Raw genomic sequence first — 7005 nt, forward strand, 5'->3', positions numbered from 1 at the left:
GCATTAAAAATTCATTTCAGAAGCGGTAACCATTCTCAGCATAAAAATAACATTACTCAATTCAACCTAACGCATCTTTAAAATCCAGTATAGGAGTATTGAAAAATACACTCAAGCAATGTATGGTATTGAGTAAAATACACATGACAATATTTTTCCCTGCTAAATATTAAAATACTCCACGCCGGTGAGCAACTTCTCACCCAAATACATTGCCACTGTTCATTTTATTCCATTTAAATGCACCCGCAGTTCTTTATCCTAGTACGAAAAATTGGCACACATGTTCTCCACTACACATGCACTGTTCCCATATGTCAGGTTGGTGCTGTAGTCTTCCTCTCAGAAAGCTTCCTGGAACCAGATCAGGTACCTACTGACCTCTCTTGTAGAATAGGGGGTGGAAAAACTCAGCAAACCAGTCAACAGGTTGACTGTAACTGTTGCTCACAATGTGTGTCCCTTAATCACAGCGCTTCAAGTGGCTGCTGTGCAGGTTCACTGATCACTCTTCAAATAGTGTTTAAATGCTGACACCCGTTGTTCCTCCAACTGTCTTTCCACTAGGTTACCAAATGTTATGTGCCATACATTTTTAACTCTGTACACATGCAGTTCAGCAGACCATTTCCTCAATATACCCAGTCCATATAAGCAGGTACAACAGGTCTGGCTTCGTGCACAGCTGATCAGACCACTTACCAAATGTTATGTGCCATACATTTTTAACTCTGTACACATGCAGTTCAGCAGACCATTTCCTCAATATACCCAGTCCATATAAGCAGGTACAACAGGTCTGGCTTCGTGCACAGCTGATCAGACCACCTTCTCAATCTGCAGGCCACTGCACTTCCTGTTTGCCGCACACCTAGTAGATTAAACAGCTTGACTTGAAGTTAAACAGGACACACACCCTCTAAATTCTGTTGAGTACAGGCTGTCTGATAGAAAAGGCACTGGTGGGGCTTCGAGGGCATTCTTCACTTCAATCTTCAATTTCTTTTGTTTTATGTTTTTCTCTTCGTTTTTCAATCTCTCTTCTCTTGGTTTTCCTCTCTTATCTGGTTTCTCCTTAGATTTTCTGTAGGTTCAGTTTCTTTCTTCTTTCACGCGATGGTAAATCATCGCCAGTGTTGTAATCAATGATGGTTACTCATGGGTTATAAAAGAAATAGGTTTATTTGCTTAGTTGTAGGTTACAGATAACGTAGGCGCCGGGTGGTTCACGTCGCGCGGAGTACAGCGGAGTACAGCGTGGAGCACGAACGCTGCCGAACGCGGCCGCTACTGCCACCACCGCTATTGCTGCTTTTGGGGGCCGAGGAGAACTCTTGCCGGTTGGCTCACGCACGTTGCCGCGGCTTTTGGGGGTCAGAGGATTTCTGTGCACCCCGGCTGTGGGTTGGCATTCCGGCAGGGTGTGTGGGCGACCCCCTCCCTGCACCTTCCCACCGCTGTGTTGCTTCTGTACAGCGCGGCACGGTACGGCAGGACCGGGCGTAACCTGGGCGCTGGAGGAGCCAGAAGCCAGAAGCCAGAGTCAGAGGGAGCCGGAAGGAGAAGGAGAAGGAGTCCTGCCCCCCTGTGGCCTCCTGCAGCCCCTCCTGGAAAGGCGCTGGGCGGGAGAGCAGACCGGGTGAGACCGGGACTGACCGGGAGAGACCGGGTAAGCAGACTTCGTGGGGGGGGGGGTCCCTGTCCACCATCCTGGCCATTGAACCCCTCTCCTGCTCCTGCTCCTGTTCCTGCCCTCGGCCGGCCCTGGTCCCAGCTCCGGCATCGGTACTCAACCGCGCCACGTCGTCTCACCCAGCCTCACCCAGCCATAGCCACAGCAACAGCTCTAGCCACAGCCAGCCCTAGTTGGCCCTAGCTGGTCTTTGGCCTTGGATTTGGTCTGGGATTTGTCGCTGTTGGTGGTCTCATCTAAAGACCAAGCAAGGAAGGAACCCAGTAAGGAACCAAGGAGCCAAGGGGAGGGGTGCGGTGAGTGGTGAACGGTGAGCAGTGAACGGTAACCGGAGGATGGTTGGGACAAGAGGAAAAACAAAGAAGGCTAGGGAGGCCAATAAGGCGCCCACCTACCTAGCGGATTCCCAAAGATCAGAGCAGGAGCTCAAAAGTCTACAAAGTCTAGGGTTAGACCAGAACCAGGATCAGGATCAGGACCAGGACCCCAGAACCATCCAGCAATCCCAGGGGGGATTCGCAAACCTAGGAGAGGGCACAGCAGACACAGCAGAGGGTGTCCAATTCGGGTCTCCCGCCAACAAAAGCGATTCCGAGCCTGGAGAAGAGTCAGGCGGGACATTAGAAGCGGTGACACTGCCTTGCTTGCCAGTCCATACTGACTCTGACGATATAGGGGGTGCCCTACCGAATGCAGGAGAAACTGTAGGCGAAACTGTGGGGGGCCTTCTAAGTCCCTTGTGTAGGGGACATAAGTATACACCGACGCACCCGGGCCCGGGTGGATCTACGGGAGTAAGGAAAACTAGACCAAAAACAAACACTATCACTAACTATTACAACCAAGTGAACTTGAACTCAGAACAGCCGCAAACGCAAAGTCCTAAAGCCAGTGGCCTCCGATCACAGCCACCGGGGGAAGTGGGTGGCTACAACATGGGGGGGGGTGAACTGGAGCTACCAGCGACCGGGCTCCAGGATACTCGCCCACTTCAGCAGCAACAGCAACCGGTTGGTTTATCGCAATTATTCTGCCCAATGAGTAATCCTCTTGGGGATGGTGATGTGGAGCTAAATAACCCCCCAAAGTGGAGCAACTTTTCGGGAGAGCAAAGAAAAAGCAACGATTCACCTTTTCCTGACCCCCAAACGGGACTATTGAACTCCGGGAATTTTTCACTAACATCCTCTCCACAATGTGAGCAAGCAGAATTCACAGCACTCCAAAATGTAATGGGTCCAGAAACAGACTGCTCACCATCTAAACAGACCCATAAAACCCCAGCGTCACAGCTTCACTGCGGAAGACAAATTGTTAAAAATAATTTAATGCTGGGCAGACTCAACAGTAGTTCTTTCAGTCTGGAGCTGTCCTCACTCGACAACTCCGTTATTGGCAACACAGACCCTCAACTAAACAGCATAACATCAGAAGATCTAAACTTCCTGGAAGGTAGTATAATCATAGGCCACAGAGGAAAGGAAGGTAAGAATCCAGAAGGTCAGATAACCAACGAACAAAGTGGAAATGGAGATGACCTCTCACTAGACCAACCAATTCTTAGTATCATGAAAGTTATATGTGCAACACTGGGCTCAATCGCAACAACGATCATGGCCCAGTCTCAAAAATTTGACGATCAACTTGAACTGACCAAACAACTTACATCCTCAATACAGTCTATAGATTACAGGATGGCCCTAGTAGAGGGAGTAATTAGGGAAAACCTGTTGCATCAAGCAGTGGCCGATAAAATGGACAAGTTGGATGGACAAGTTTGTGGACCACTGCTGGAAAAATTATTGGAAGTCCCAAAAGTAATCAAAGACATAATCGAAGACTGCAAACATAACCTTAAAAGCACACAGGGGTGCATTCACGAGCTAGGAAAAACATAATCTAGTTTAATTGAAGGGCCAGCAGACAAAGAAAATATAGAAAGGCACTTCGGCCCAGGACGAGAGAACTATCCAGATGCAAAAAATCAGACACCTAAGAGGGAGAGAACAAATGGAAGTCCTGAATTTGGAAGCAAAGCCCCAAACACAGTAGAAAAAAGGCCATCGGGTAAAAGGCCTCAACTAACAGGCAGATGGAAAAACACATGGAAGAAAGCTAGAGGAAAAAAAAAAGCACCAGCAGGAAAAGCCTTAAATATGCCACAACAGATAGGCCTAATAGGAGAAACCAGGAACACAGGTGATGAGAGCGCCCAACCTCAGTATAAAGATAAAAGCATTAAGTCGGAGAGTTTTGAGAAACCTACTGATAAAGTTTTTAACTTTATAAATAAAAATCCCGGATTATTGTGCGACAAAAGTTGCACTCACCATTCCCATATAAACCGCATACCCACTGGCCCCAGGGACACCAAGCATCTGGGCATGACTTAGACAAAGAAAGGTGGTCCGGAAAAGACCCTGGAACAAATCATGGGATAAACGAGGCAAACGAGGTAAATGATCCTCCAGCCAACGAACAACCCAAATGGAGCCCAGGAACATCCAAACCTAGCATTTGTATCGATAAGCACCTCCCAGCTACAAAAACTGAACATTTAGTTCAGGTGCACTACTCAAACATAGTAGAAGACCACCACGGAAAATGCAAGCAGCCTCCGAACTCCATTAGTGAGGGGGCAGAACAAGATAATAGCAAAGGCGAAAATAGAAGGGCAGAGACCCCAGAGTATATACGAAACGAACAAAGTATAAGAACAACCATGTGCGTGGACAACACAACAGCCCCAGTTCCCGCACCCCGGACAAAGGCAAAATATTGCTCTCAGGGCAGCCCTGGAAATTATAATCTCAGCATCCAGCCTGGGTGGACCACTGATTCGCCTGCACCATCGCGCCCAGCACTGGACCTGGAAACCAATGAAATCAAAGGAAAAAGGGACAACTGGCCTCCAAAAAGGCAACCCTACGAAGAACAAAGGAACAAAGAATTGCAACTGGGGAGGGAAAAAGGCCAGGTAAATCGAACATCTACTAGTCGGGCAGCTACCACTCAAGACAGACAAAATGAGAACACCCAACTCCAAGGAAGACTGTCGCAGGAAGGTGGCGGGCACACTGTGATCCGGTCCGAAACAACTAAAAAGCCCGAAGCCACGATCTTGTTTATGCCTGAGTACTCCTCAAGAGGAAGTCACGACATCCTGAACAGGTCTAACATCTTATGTCTTGTCAACTCCCTGCCAGCCTTACAGAATGTAACAACTAAAGATCTCCTTTCAGTAAGATTCATACCAAAAAAAGAATTAGAGAACGGGGAATTAACAGAAACAGTCTGGGCCTCACCTTGGATAGCAGAACAGATCTTAAAATGTTCAAACACGATGAAGACCTGGGGAATATCCATTGCTACTCCGCAAAAAGAACTATATCCAACAATACTTCTTGAAAAAGCTACAGACCGAAACATGATGCGTAGGCAAGAGGCAAAAGGAAATTTTGGCTCGATACTTCAGGGAGCAATCAGCTCCAAACAACAACTCCCTGAACGAATAAACTTGAGTAATATGAGGTTCTGCCTGGTAGCTAATTCCCCTAGAAACAGTAGGGGTAATCCCCCACAGTTACAGAATTGCAAAGAGCAATCATTTAAAAGCTCGTAGCAAAAAATGGATAACTCGAACATAAAAAATAAAATCAGTCCCCTATTAAAAATTCTAAGCTGGAACATAGCAGGTTTAAAAAACAAAATGGAAGATAAAGACTGGGTTGAATTTATTAAAAAACAAGACATCAGCTGCTTCCAAGAAACTTGGTCTACTCATGCTATTGACCTAGATGGGTTCGCCACCTTCCATTCACCTGCAATTAAGCAAAAAAAAGGAAGACCCTCGGGAGGTCTGAGTATTTGGATTAGAACTTCATTACTGAGGAACTCCGTAGTAACTCACATCGTACAAAGCAAGGGAATCCAGACGCTCGCAGTCAAATACGAGGAATGGTCACTCGAAATAGTAAATGTGTACTTCCCACCTATCAGCCGGGCTCAAGTTATGCCAGGGGTGCGGCTCCTTAAAGAACATATCCTAAACAAAAGAACCATGGATCGGAGGAACCTAGTACCAAGTCACACGACCAATCGCTCTCTCCAACCTTGTAAAACCTTTTTATTGATATGTGGTGACTTCAACACTAAACCTCATTCTATCCTCTGGGACGAACAAGTAGCAGAGGAAGATTATGCTTGGAATATCCCAACGCCTCTTATCCAACGTTGTAATGACTCCAAGAAAGGAGAATTAATCTTTGAAGCATTAATAGAAGGAGGACTTCGCACATTAAATGGGAGAACAAAGTCAGACAAAACCTTTAAATCTACCTTTCGAACTGGAAAAAGGCAAAGCATAATTGACTATATGGCAATAAACATCGAAGCCTGGCATTATGTCATCGATATGGAAATAAGGGACAGAATCGAGAGTGATCATGACCCACTGCTAATGGAGATAGTCCATCCGGACACGAGCCCAGGGAAGGCGGAGTCTCCATTCAACGGAAATAGCCTAACAATAACTATGAGACCAAACAGGAAAAACATATTAAGGTCAAATGACGATGAACCTTATATGAATGTTCCCAGCCAAACCTGGTTGTCATTACTTAGCACGTTCTTAAACCCATCAGATAACGACGCTATACCCCTCCTGCATAACTTTAATAATTTGCTACTGCAAACAAAAAAGGAAAAGATCAAGCATCCTCAAATCAATCCTAAAATGATGGAGGGCTGGTTCGATGAAGAGTGTTTAAAGCTAAAAAAGACCTTATCACAAGCACTGAAGAACCGGCACTTGAATGATTCCAACAAGCAACATTTTCATGGATGTAGGCAACAGTACAAAAAATTATTAAGATACAAAAGGAAGATATTTCCACATAAACTTTGGAAAACTTTACTGCAAGCAATAACGGCAGGGAACTCCAAAAAGTTTTGGGAGATAGTCAGGTGGGGATGCGAAGGCCCCCCGAAAAACCTAGAACTGAATATTAACCCTCAACTTTGGGTAAAGCACTTTACTGCCTTGTATCAGGAAGTGGCCAAGACAGAACCAGGGATGACCATTAACCCAAACATCCTCACTCAAGGGCTGGGAGGCAGAAATCAAAGATTAAGCAAAGTATTTCCTCTTCAAAAGACCCATGCAGCATCTTCAAATTGTCTTTTTAGATCGGTAAACGGAACCCAGAATGTACTAGTCTCTAATGAATTTTCCAGCACAAATTCCACGCAAGTAGCCCACGTCATTCCACGTGCAATGAAGTTAATACCGGAATTCAGTGATAAAGAGATTA

Source organism: Pleurodeles waltl, chromosome 3_1, assembly GCF_031143425.1.
Source record: "Pleurodeles waltl isolate 20211129_DDA chromosome 3_1, aPleWal1.hap1.20221129, whole genome shotgun sequence".
NCBI classification, from domain to species: Eukaryota; Metazoa; Chordata; class Amphibia; order Caudata; family Salamandridae; genus Pleurodeles; species Pleurodeles waltl.